We start from the raw sequence: 12,934 nt of genomic DNA on the forward strand, positions 1-12,934 counted from the left end.
AGTTAAAAATAGAATTAACCTATGATCCAACAAATGTACTACTAGGTATGTACCCAAAAGATACAAAAACACTGATTTGAAAGAATACACACACCCCCAATGTTTATAGCAGTATTAACAATCAAAGCCAAATTATGGAAAAAGCCCAAATATCCATTGACTGATGAATGGATTAAGAAGATGAGGGGTGTGTGTACACACACACACACACACACACACACACACACACACAAATGAATATTACTCAGCCATAAAAAAGAACAAAATCTTGCCATCTGCAATGACATGTAGCTATAGGGTCTTATGTGAAGTGAAATAAGTCAGTCAGAAAAAGACAATATCAAATGATTTCACTCATATGTGGAATTTAAGAAACAAAACAGATAAATGTAGTGGGAGAAAAAAAAGAGACAGATGAGAAAACAGACTCTTAACTACAGAGAACAAACTGAGGGTTACTGGAAGGGAGGTGGGTGAGGGGTTGGGTTAAATGGGTGATAGGGATTAAGGAGGGCACTTGTGATGAGCATTACCTAATTGTATGTAAGTGATGAATCACTAAATTCTACACCTGAAACTAATATTACACTGTACATTAACTAATTGGAATTTAAATTAAAACTTGAAAAAGATTTTAAAAATCAACAGAAATTGTATAATTTTTCAGAAATAATTTATTCATATGCTGCTCCTCAGTTAGACATCTGAGCTACCCAAAGACTTTAAGGATAGGCTAAGGGGAATAAAAATGTAGATTCTTTCCCTCTCAGTAGCCTTTGTAAATTTATTTTTTACATTCTCACTACACACATTTAGGCATATAGAATTTGTCCCAGGACCTCCCCTTCTGGGTGAAATTATACAGGTTTAGGACTTTCCATACTCCCAGCTTTGGCAGTGGCTATATGCTCAAAAATCCAGGGGTTTGGTTTGTTCTGTTCTCATACCTCTTGATCTTTCCACATCTTCCCTTGAGTCTTGTGCACACAGCCTTCTCTGAGAAGGGCAATTTGTGGGCAACCTGATCAAGGAAACCTTGTACCTTTTTGCATTTACAATGCCCACCCATCTCCATATGAGATGGCCAACCTTCACAGGAATCACATTGTTGCCAAAAGCAGTTTTGCCTTCCCACATATGCTGTCTCATACCCTTGCAGGTGATGAGCTTGAAAGGGGCTGATGCTCTCCATATTTTTGGGGTCCATATAGTGTTCATTGTTAGGTGCATCATTTCAAAATGGCCCCAGTGGAGGTAACCACCACCAAGTGCCAAGATCGCAAAACTACTTTCTGTGAACTTAGTAACTTCAGCAGAAGTTCCCTATATGTCACTCAAGTTCTTAGATTCTTTTCTCACTTTTGACACAAATGGTGTTCTTTCAACAAATCTAAGCTTGAGCTTCTCAGGAATAGAAACATCTTCAAAAGTTGCCACTGGGAGTAGCATCTGTAGTCCAGCAATGGTAGGTGGGGCTGTCCAAGAATCCGACAGTATTGCTCACAGTGTTGCTCACAGTGTTGCTCAAGCCAGCCACTGCCACAGGGTCAACTGCGTCTGGGAGCACAAGACTCCCCACCGAGACGTTTACGTATTTTTAATTGTTAGTGAGTCACACACATTTACATGTTTATTGACAATACGGAATTTTCTTCTATGAATTTCTAGCTCATATAGTTATATTTTTTATCAGTTTATAACAACACATATTCATCTTTGCATATCTCATGCCTAATGTAGAACTTAGCACAGAGTAGTTATTCAACAAATAACATATTTTTGGTTGTAAAAATATGTTATCCATCCCCACAGGACACAGTTCTAAGTTTGAATCTTGATTGCCATGAATTTACATCTAACTTTAGGAAAATCAAATTCTTGGAATCTGAAAATGCTGTCCACAATCAGACCCCTAGTAGCCCTGATACTATATATCCTAAAGTTTGAGTCTTGAGAGAGAATATCTCCTATATAAAAATTTTCTAAAGAATAGACCAGGAAGAAGAGCAGGGCCAATTTACCTGATACCATAGGGAGGTACCACAAGGTTGGTCTGTACCCAAACCTTGATCTACCAGAAGCCCAACAGCCATCTTCCTTAAAACAGTCATCATACCTTAACAAGTCTTAGAGTAATCAAGACCAACTATGTTTTCTATGGGATATTTAGGAAAATAGAAAGACATTTCCTATCAAAATTTCATTATATTCATATTTTAAAGAAGTGTTGGTCAACCCAGACCATGCAGAAAAATCCCTAAAGGAACATCTTTTAATGCTTCCTTTGAATATATATTAATTAATATATATAATATACATAATATATATAATTTATATTATGTTTACTTTTAATGTTTGTAAGAATATATACTTGTATTTTCTCTCTTTTTTTTAAATAAGGATATTTTTCTGATATTAAAGAATTTTCTAATAATAGAACCCAATCTTATAACATTGTGCCTATAAGAAAGAGAGCCTCATGTGTCTGTTGCACAAGATGTCCTTGGGAATCATTTGAACCATCGTTTAAGAGATAGGAGACCCTCTAGGAAAAAAAATCTCATGGCATTCTATTGTCTACCTTGATATACTGCCAAGTTTTCACAAGAATTATCACATTTATTCCTTATATTAACTTGTGAGAAAGAGCAAAACAAAAACAAACTATATATTTTTTAGTTTATGGAGCCATTAATTAGAATATACAGCATGTATTTAATAACAACTTTTTGGGATATATATATAAAAAGAAACACTCCCATATTAAATATATACGTTTTAAAATGTTTCCAGATTTCAGAAAAGCAAGAAAGATATGTTCTTTGTTTGTTTGTTACTTTAGCATCAGGGAACCATGATGGCACTAGCTCTCTTTTATATGGGAAAACAGAAGTGGAATTCCTTACCTAAAGAATCAAGATATGAGTGAATATTTCCTTGGCTCAGTGCTTTCGTATGACAGCATTGCTGGAGCAAAGGGAGTAAAAGAAGAGTTTAGAGTTTGAAGTTAGGTCAGCGAAAGGGGAGGAGGACCCAGCAAGAAAGGAGGGGGAGCTGAGAATTTGGGCCATGAGCTAGTCAGACTCTGCCCGGACTGTGATTTTGCCTTTAGCCACTTATTTCTGACCACAGGTTACTATTCTAGGCTTTCCAAGCTATAAGCACAATCGGTATGGCCTTTTTATTTTATCATTCTGTTCCCAGCACTCTGCTTCACCTTCAGACACCAGTCATTTCCCCTATTCCTACCAGATATATCCACCAGAATTTTTTTTTTTTTAAGATTTATTTTGTTTATTTAGAGATAGAGAAAGAGCAAGAGAGGCAGGGAGAGACAGAGGGAGAGGGCAAGAGACTCAAGTAGACACTTCATGGAGCACAAGCCTGATATGGGGCTCGATCTCATGACCCTGTAATCAGGACCAGAGCAGAAACAAAGAGTCGGCTGCTCAGTGGACTGCACCACCCACCATCTCAGAATGTTTGTATTCTAAGAGAGACTGAAAGACTCTTGACTTGAAGAAATAAATTTCCAATGGTACAACTGAGGGGCTATGATAAATAGTAGGAAAGACATTTTTGGCTAGATTCAACATGTGCCCTTAGAGTTATAACTAAAGACATACAAACTGTGACCTTGGTAGTCTCCTTAACAAATGTGCCAGCTTGACCTTCGGTGGTGACTGGATGGCTTGTTTAATGGCACTGTCATAACTGCAACAGCTGAAATACTGTGTAACAATGTTTCTCTCACAAGGCTTTGCAGTGCCCATTTTAGCTTTGGAATCTTGCAGCCATTGGCCTCTGCCCTTAAACAGCCAAGCCAAAACAGGCGATCCACAGCACGGCGGCTTAAGACCTCAGGTTTGCTTCAGAGAGCTCTGCCTTCTTCTCTCAGGGGGCCTCATGTTGCAGTCTGAGCATCAGCCAGCACACAAGCGTCGGTGACGCATCCAGGGGCGTGGAGTTGTCCCTGTGATAAGGAAGAACTCAGCAGAGATGTGATTTTCCCTGTTGTAAATTCTGTCACGATCTGCTGCCCAATTTCCTCTCCTCTCAACCCAGCGTTTCAAGAGAATAGAGACTCTCTGTCTGATAAAGTTTTTTCTTTGCCCACATGAAAGGGTATGAAGCAATTGCAAGCCTGCTAAAGAGCTGTTGTCTGTGGAGATAACCACAGCTTCAGTTTTTGGGCCACCAGCCCCTATGGCTGCTTTTCTTCCTACCATCCGTTTGAGCAGGAACAGTAGTTTGTGCCAACTCCAGAACTTCAAGCATTTCATTTCTGAAACCACAACAAGTCTCTTAAGCTTCCTGAACAAAGGGTTCAGAGTGGAAAGCCCTGAAGTTCTTTTGGGCCTCCTAAAACCACAAAGCTGATTACTGAACAAAGCCCCAGAGCATCTGAACACATGGGTGCCTTTCTTGGAGCTCATCTCAGAACATGAAAAACAGTTGAGAGCAGTGACTAGGGAAGGGCTGGGGGTGGTGTAGACAGTCTGCCTTCTTTGCTCAGAGCAGTAACACCATCTAGACCATCTGCACCAGTGATGGTTCACAACTCTGTCAAGCAAAAGGACCTCCTTGTAATATCAAATCTTAACAATTGTATTGTTAGTAGAATCTAACTAAGAAAATATATAATGAGGAAATGCTAGTTTGAACTCAGTGTTCTTTTACATAAATTTGTATTTTGCTAGTTCTAGTTATCCTTACATTTTAAAAAAAATATTAGTACGTTTGCACAAAACATTAATTTTCCCTCCTGAGATTATGCATCTAGAAGCTAGATTCATGGACACTTTGCAATAACTCCATGGACCACTAGGGGTCCCACCAGAAGCTAGGAAACACTGACAAATGGGAACTATTCATCACAGCAAGTACTCAACTAGACCCAGTAGCTGCAAGCCCTTCTGGAAGAGAATCGACTATGCATTTGGATGCCTCACAGTTCGGTGTTTATTTATGAGTCTAAAATTTCTAGGATAAATTCCTCTTGGAATGTAATGCCAGGAACTATCTTGAGTCATTTAAAATTTTGCCTCAGTTTTATTGAGATATAATTTTCAAACAACATTGTGTGAGTTTATGGTGTCCAGCATGTTGATTTCATACATATGGTAAAATGATTCCCACCACAGCATTAGCTAACAACTCCAACCAGTCACAGAAACTATGTGAAGGACATTGTATTTCCTCCTCTTGTGTAATGCACACTCTATTATTCCCTGTATTTCCAGTTTTTCCTTAGCTAGGAGGAAATTTAGAGCTAAATGTAATGCTCAGTTGTGACAATCACCTGGTGCCTCTGTCCCTGCACTTTGTGCTTACTCCTCAGCATTGTTAGTTTTCCTTTTTATTTTCCAAGCATCACTCTAACTGTGATCTTCATGACAGGCCTCCTCACCTCATGGAGATTAGAGAGGCATAAATTATAAACAAGCACCAAGGCCCTCATTTGGCTGTCAGCCTCCAAGGTAGTAAAAAGAGTAAAATGCTCCCCAGAGGAATTTCCTCTGGGCCACTAAGCTATTCTGCCATCTCCTCTGCCAAGTGTCCGTGTGTGGACTAGTATCATCCAAATTCCTAGGCCACACTTCTCCAAGATGATAGGGAGCACAAGGATAGTGGAGGCTGAGAAGTGTGACTCACTCTCACAACACCGACCCTTCACAAGGCCTCAAAGCAAAGCAAAATGAAACAAAACAAACCAAGCAAAATCAAAGGAATTCAAGAGAGTTGACAAAAACAGATGAGCAGCAAAAGCAGCTCCTACACGGTCCCAACGGCTACCGCCAACATTCTCACTGGCAGGATCTTCTGACTACTCTTCCAGCAAACTTTTCTATTTTATTTCTTCTGACCTATTGTCCCTTGCCTTGTGGCAGTCTTACCTGTTTTCCTTCATTCCCAACCGGCCTCTTTCTGTCAATGTACTAAACCATCTTACCACCAGGGAGCAGTGCAGTTAAAGAAATTGGCTCAAGGGGTTTGCAGCTCTAGATTAGGAAGTATTAGTGATAAAATCATTCCATAAATTTGTCTTTCTCCATGATTTTTTTTTTTACATTTCCACTTTAAACTTAAATTATGGTGATATTCCCACTTGTAAATCTACATTCATATCAATGTTTTAATAAATAGGACTGTCTTGGATTCTGTCAAAGTCCTCTCTACTGTAAGATGCCATTTAACAACAGTTGGTGCTATGACGTATATATCAAAATACAGACCCAGAGGCCATTACATCCCACTTCAGCTTTCTTTGGGTACAAACCACAAAGTTTTAATAATGAAGTATTTCTTAGAATTAAACCCCTTCAGATAGTGTTGTCAGTTTTGCAAGGTAAGGGGTTCTCTGAACTTGAAAGGAAGCTATTGTCCTGTGGGTAAGAAGTACTTCCAGTCTGCTCAGTAAGTGCCCCCTTTGTTATAAATAAAGGCCCTTGGAATTTGATCTGTGTGTTGGGGTTCTCGTTAGACCCCTCTAAGGCAGCTTTGACAGGCTCCAGCTACAGGGAACAAGGTGACTCCTAGCCCTTGCCTCAGGGGCAGGGGCTTTATTCCATTATCACTAAGCATATTCTATTACAATGTGTATATACTATTTGCTTTGCTTTGTTTTTAAGAGTTTGTTACTTTAAATAAAGGTACCGGCAAAGGAGGGTAAGTATTATGATACACATGGCCACTGCGCAGTCATTAATTCAAACTGTGACTACTATTTAGCTCTTAAAGACCAGAGGATTACTAGGCATGTCCCAGAAAACAGAGCTAAAAAATAGGCCAGCAATTCTTCTTCAGATCAGAAGAAAGCACCAGTCACTACCAAGGAATTTGGCCTTTGCTCCTCAGAAAGAAACCTGAACTGACCAAGAGACTTAGGATTTCACTAAGGTAGATGGTTCCAGAAAAAAGTGTTGAGAAATATTTGAAAAAGAAAATAAGGATGATTTGATATTCAAGCATGGTGAGATTTTTTCAGATATCTTACATTGGTATATAAAGACGCAGTGAGATTGGAAGAACTAGACTTATTGCGGTGATTATTTCACAATACATACAAATACTGAATTATGTTGTACATCTAAATTTAATTATAATGCTATTTGCCAATTATATCTCAATTTTCTCAAAAAACCTTGAACTTCCTGAAAAAAATATTGAAAAGGTCAAGTTGCTGGGTAATTAAGGGCAGAGCAAAGGATACAAGCACCTCTGTCACCTAGGTTCTATGGGAGGATAGGAACATAGCTTAGATGGGTGCCTTATTCCAAGATACAACACCATCTCCTGCCATAAAAATGGGAAGTTGTTTTTTTTTTTTCTTCAGATAAAGTCAATTAGCTAGCACAGAGCATCACTCTACTTACCAGGCAAAGTTAGGACAAACTACATGTGGCAAATGGTACTATCAAACAGTCTTACTTGAGGACTAGTTATGGCTCATCTTAAAGATATGTATGTAACTGGGGATGAGATCTTTCTGTCTCTGCAATCTTTCAGCAGATTGCGATGTGTATTCAGTTTTAATGTTTATTCAACAATGAAATGGTTTTCTTTCCCTAAAAGACAAGAAAAAGAAAACAGTTTAGTAAAGAATACAAAAGGAGGTTATAGGGGGCAGTGCACTAAATATGGGCACTGCATTTATACAGGCGCCCTATGAGGTAGGTATTATTTTTACTAACATTAAAACTCTCATATAAAGGAAAAAATGAGTGAGGGAAGGTAAGTAATTTTCCTTGAGTTTCCTGTGAAAGACGTTGGATTCTAATCCAGCCCATGTTCTTAATGCTACCATCTTTTCTGACTCCAGAGTTTGCATTCCTAACCATGATGCTGCCCTGTCTCCAGAAGGGAATATAAATCTAGACCAATTTAAGGAAAGACAGGACAGAGGCTCAAGGGAGGTGGTCCTGGATCTAACTTCTCAGCATTCCTGCTACACTGATAGATGAGTACAATTTATTTTAGCTTCTCTGGTAATAAGTCTCTCTTATTTTATTCCAGTTCTATGTGCTTGAGGGTCTTTCAGAACAGACATGGCATTACTTCTCAAGTGAACCAGACTTCAGCATAGAGAAACCATTCAGTAGATATATTCAGTTTTGTGACCAAAACTTGGGAATAATGATATCTGTAAACAGTTTGATGACAAGTTCTCCTCTGGAAACTAAAATAAATAACACCCATCTTCATCACTTCAGTCAATACTATGTAAAAAAAAAATTGCACACATTATGGAAGAAGGCAAGCATACCATTTAGTGAGAGGAAAATCATCATCATCTCTGTTTAGTGATAGGGAAATGTCTGTTGAAAGAACTCACATCAGAAACAACTGTGGTGGTTCAGAATTGGTATCAGAAATAACTGCAGATACATACAATGAAGGGAATCTTAACAATTAATCTCACCCATGTATAGAGGTTAAGGAAACCACAAAGACCGAATAGGGTAGCTGTAGGTTATACTAACTAGATAACAATGGCCACACATTATTCCACAAGGGTAAAATTTCAATTTAACCAGAAGAGTGAACCCAGTGTCACATTAAATGACCCAGAATTATCATGAATATAGACTATTGGGTCATGTAGAACTGTCTTGATGCATTTCCATACTCTCAAACTCTTGTGTCTGATTTGTAAATTCTTTTTCTTTCTCTTGTGGCTGACAGGTTGCAGTGATGTGCCTGTCTCGAGCATTTACTACCTGCGGTAGACATATCGTGTGAAGAGTGCCTAACTCCCTGGGGTCACCTCAACTCCTTCCTGATACACAGGAACAGGATCCTAGAAGAAGCAAAGTTTGCTTATAATAACCTAGTGCGTGGAAACAGCTGACTGCATGAAGGACAGCCCACCTGACTAGGCTGATCAATGGTCCCTCCCAGGGAGTGTGGAGTCTGGAACCAGAGTGAGTGTTAAATTCTCTGTGAGTCTGTGATTGTAATACATATACTTGAGAGCGATGAGAAGCCATTATATGGCCTGTACCCTAAACCCTATGTAAAGTAGATGCTTAAGAAACAAGAGGCAGTGAAAAAGTGTGCAAGGATTCACAAAGAACTTCTCGTTACCAATTCCATTCCTTCTTGAGGTCCAGAACATTCCTGTCCTTAGGTTCTATAAGACATTACCAAATTTTGATAGTAATTTCTGCTTTACCCTCCTAAGTTGGTATAGTAGACATCTGTTCATGCTTATCATCATCTATTCTTTATTTCTTCCTCCCTAACAACTCCCCTAATTTCTAGTTAATTTCTAGTTATATGTTTTTTGTTTTTGTTTTTTAAGATTATTTATTTATTTATTTATCAGAGAGAGACTGAGAGAGAGAGAGAGAGAGAGAGACAGTGAAACAGGGAACACAAGCATGGGGAATGGGAGAGGGAGCAGCAGGCTTCCCACGGAGCAGGGAACCTGATGCGGGGCTCGATCCCAGGATACTGGGATCATGACCTGAGCTGAAGGCAGACGCTTAATGACCACCCAGGTGCCCCCTAATTTCCAGTTATATGTTTTAATTAGAACTGATCCTAATCCTTGGCTTCAGAGTGGGCCCAGACTGAAGCCCATCAGAGCACCCCATTCTCCTGTATAGAGTTATTGATGCAGAAGTGAGCACATGACCTCATTTGTTCTAATTCAGTTTAAAAGAATTTCCTAGGAGGTTTTGAGAAAAAAGTTTCCTTTCTTATTCTTAGGACTTAGCAAAAAAGATGGCCAGTGGACATAAAAGAAATATTTAACTGTCAGGTGCTTCTGACAACTCCTTACAACTCTAAGGAAAGTCAGATTTAAGATAAAGCCAAAATCATGCAGGGAAAAAAAGAAAAGAAACTAGGTCCTTGGTGAGAACCTGGGTCACACTTTGTCTGAAGCCTGTAGACATGTCACTTTCATGTACAGTACATTTTTTTTAATTTTTAAAGTCTATTTGAGTTAGATTTTTAGTTGTAATGAACAACATGCTAATTGATAAGCACTTTTAAGTTGTTTGCAACTAAACAGTAATTTTGTAGTATTCAATGACTTAATCTGAGCTAAAGTATATGAAAGAGTCAGAATAATTGGGCACTGAGGAGAGACCCAAGGAAATCTTCTACTAAATAAAGTACTCATGCTGTGTGTGTGTTATTAAATATTATTTTTACTTGTTCTGAGGCCTTTGGGGGTTACTTCCTGACTTTTTATTTTCTCAAAAAGCTAGACTCTCAAATAAAGGAATGCAGATAAATTCCAGTATATTTTACTGACAGAGGAGCCTTTAGAAAATGAACTAATTCAACATCTTCATTTTATGTGTACCATAAAAATTACTGCACACCCTCAAACACAAGTGTAGCAGGCTTTGGAACAGAACATTTTCCCTTACCTTGAAATTTCAGCTAAAATACAAAGCTACATTCAATAGTCACTAGATAAATCCCAGCATGACTTGCTGAGAAATATCCAACCTAGTTCAGTGACCTTTACCCCCAGCACACTGTATAAAAGTAAACTAAGAATTCCCCGGGAAGAGAATTCTTGGCCGAGTTCATAGTAGAGAAGGTATTTCCCCTATTCTCCATGTGAGGAAAGATATGAGCTACATGTTCCCTAAGTGCCTTTGGGAGGCCTCAAAAGAAGTTTTTTGGAGGTAAGTGTTATCTGCCAGAACAGAACAGGTTCTCTGACCTCACGTCTCTTGGTTTAGCACTTGCCATGTACTGCTAACACCAGAGTGCCCACGTGGATGAGCTTTGGGATCAAACTCATGTGTGCTCCCAAGAGCTTAGGGGCACACGTGAATAAGAAACAAGAGTAGCTGAAGAGGGTAGGTAGGACAAGAGGAGAAAGCAGCAGTAGGACTGGGCAGAGCAAAGATGCCAAATGTTCGCCAGGCTAGTTTTGGGTGAATAGGTGGTGGAATGGTCACATTGAGAGCCATTTCTAAAGGGCTCCAACCCAAAAGTCTGTCCACTGGGGTGAGGGAATCATGGCAGAACAAGGTCACATGTGGTCACCACCAGGGATAGAAGCTGATGAGATATCACAACAGGTCATCGGGAGAGGAAATCACCTAAGTCAAGAACCAGGGCAAGTGGAGTTCTCTGAGGAATTCACTAATGTGTGCCATGAAATGGTCAGTATTTGAATCCCTGTGTGAGAGAATATAGTCAACAGCACCAACTAGTTAAAGCTATATGCTTTACTTATTGTCCTTCTTCTCTCAGAATAAAGACACTGAGAACTAAATAAACAACAACAAAAAAAATCTACTACTATTGTATAATTCAGAATCCATTGGAAATCACTACACTAATTTCTTTAGAAACTTTTAAATTTCATTTTGCACATAGAGATTTTTTTGCCACATCTTTGCTGCTTTCCATTCTATAATGTAGTCATCATTGTTACACTTAAACACAAAATACAATTTATAAAGTTTTGTGGCTCAGATTAGGCAGTAGGTGAAAGACAATTAAGAGATGTATTATAAAGTCTTTTAGAAAAATAGAAAATTGTAAGCTCTAGGTGTTTTGCAACACTAAATAAATGGTACATACTCCATTATCATTAATAAATAAATCTGCCTTCCTCACTATGAGTTTAATGGGCTTACAAAGAAATATAATCATTTTCTTCAGTATTTAATCCTGTTGATCGTCTTCATCTTTCTTCACCGTTGGTTCCATGATACACCCTGTCCTAATCCTCCTCTTACTCTTCTAATTTTGGCTTCTTTGTCTTTTTCTTTAGCACTTCTTTCCTTTTTTTACCCTGTGTTTGTATTAGTTAAATTACATTCAGTTGAAAGTAACAGAGACCCAACTATAGTGGTTTATACACACAAGGGTTTGTTTTCTCCAATAAGAGAAAATCTAGTTACAGAATGTCCAGAGCTGGTATGTAACAGCTTTAGGAAGTTAACAGAAATTCATGTGTCTCTTCTGTTGTGATTTCCTCAAGGCCACCTCATGACCAACCTGACTGTTAGCATCAGCCATTACCTTTGCATTCCAAGCAACAGGAAGGAGGATTGGATAAAGAGACTTGCTCTGTCCTTGACGTCCCATGCAATACTATGACAAAAAATGATTGGCCAGAACTAGTCATGTGACCAACAGCTCCATGGTACACTGAGAAATGCGGTCTTTTATTTCAGGAGGTGATGTACTCAGCCAAAATTTTGCCTTCTCTTACTAAGGAAGATAGAGGAATGGATGCTGGGTAGGTAGCTAGCAGTCTCATCAAACCTTCTTTTACCTCCCTCTGTATTCTGCATTGGTAATCTTACCCAATCCCACAGTTGCACGGATAACCTCTCAAATCTCCAGCTTTATTTCTCTTCAGTTTTTCCTTTCCCATTTATGCATTCCTTTTTGACTTTTCCACCCAAACATTTCTCTAGATTCTCTAGATTGTATCCAGACCTATATCAGGTTCATTATGTCTAGAACCCAAATATATAATCATCTTACCAAGTCACCAAGCCAGCTTCTACACACTACTCACACAACCAGCTCACATAAAGCACATAAAGCAGTTTCCCAAACCCTCTCAGCATCTACTGCCTGTGGGCTAAGCAGCTTGCTGTAACTCATTTCATGTTTCACATCACGATTTACTTCTGTTTTTAGGTGATTCCCATAACCACTTTGAAAAAAATATCAGGTTTTTGTTGTAATTTTTGCATTTAGTAAACCTCCCCAAGTGCAGGACTACTCTGTTTATTATTACAAACAGTCTGTTTGTAACAATAACAAACTAGTCTGTTTGTTATTACAAAATAAAATAAGCATCAGTGCCTAAAAAGATGTGAAAAGATGTGAAACAGAACTGGTTTTGCAACCAGTTCTGGGTTTTTACCAATTTTCTTCTTAGTCACATTGTTTTTAGCCCAATGATCTGGCATGTGCCACATAGCTTTGTTGGTGGGGT

At 38.7% G+C, this 12,934-nt stretch overlaps 1 pseudogene; it reads right to left on the reverse strand.

Annotated features, from left to right (window-relative positions):
- Positions 1-802: 802 nt before the first annotated feature.
- On the reverse strand, positions 803-10,940 carry LOC111156026 (annotated as a pseudogene).
- Positions 10,941-12,934: the final 1,994 nt, after the last annotated feature.

Source organism: Enhydra lutris, unplaced genomic scaffold (assembly GCF_002288905.1).
Source record: "Enhydra lutris kenyoni isolate GAN:26980312 unplaced genomic scaffold, ASM228890v2 scaffoldscaffold3, whole genome shotgun sequence".
NCBI classification, from domain to species: domain Eukaryota; kingdom Metazoa; phylum Chordata; class Mammalia; order Carnivora; family Mustelidae; genus Enhydra; species Enhydra lutris.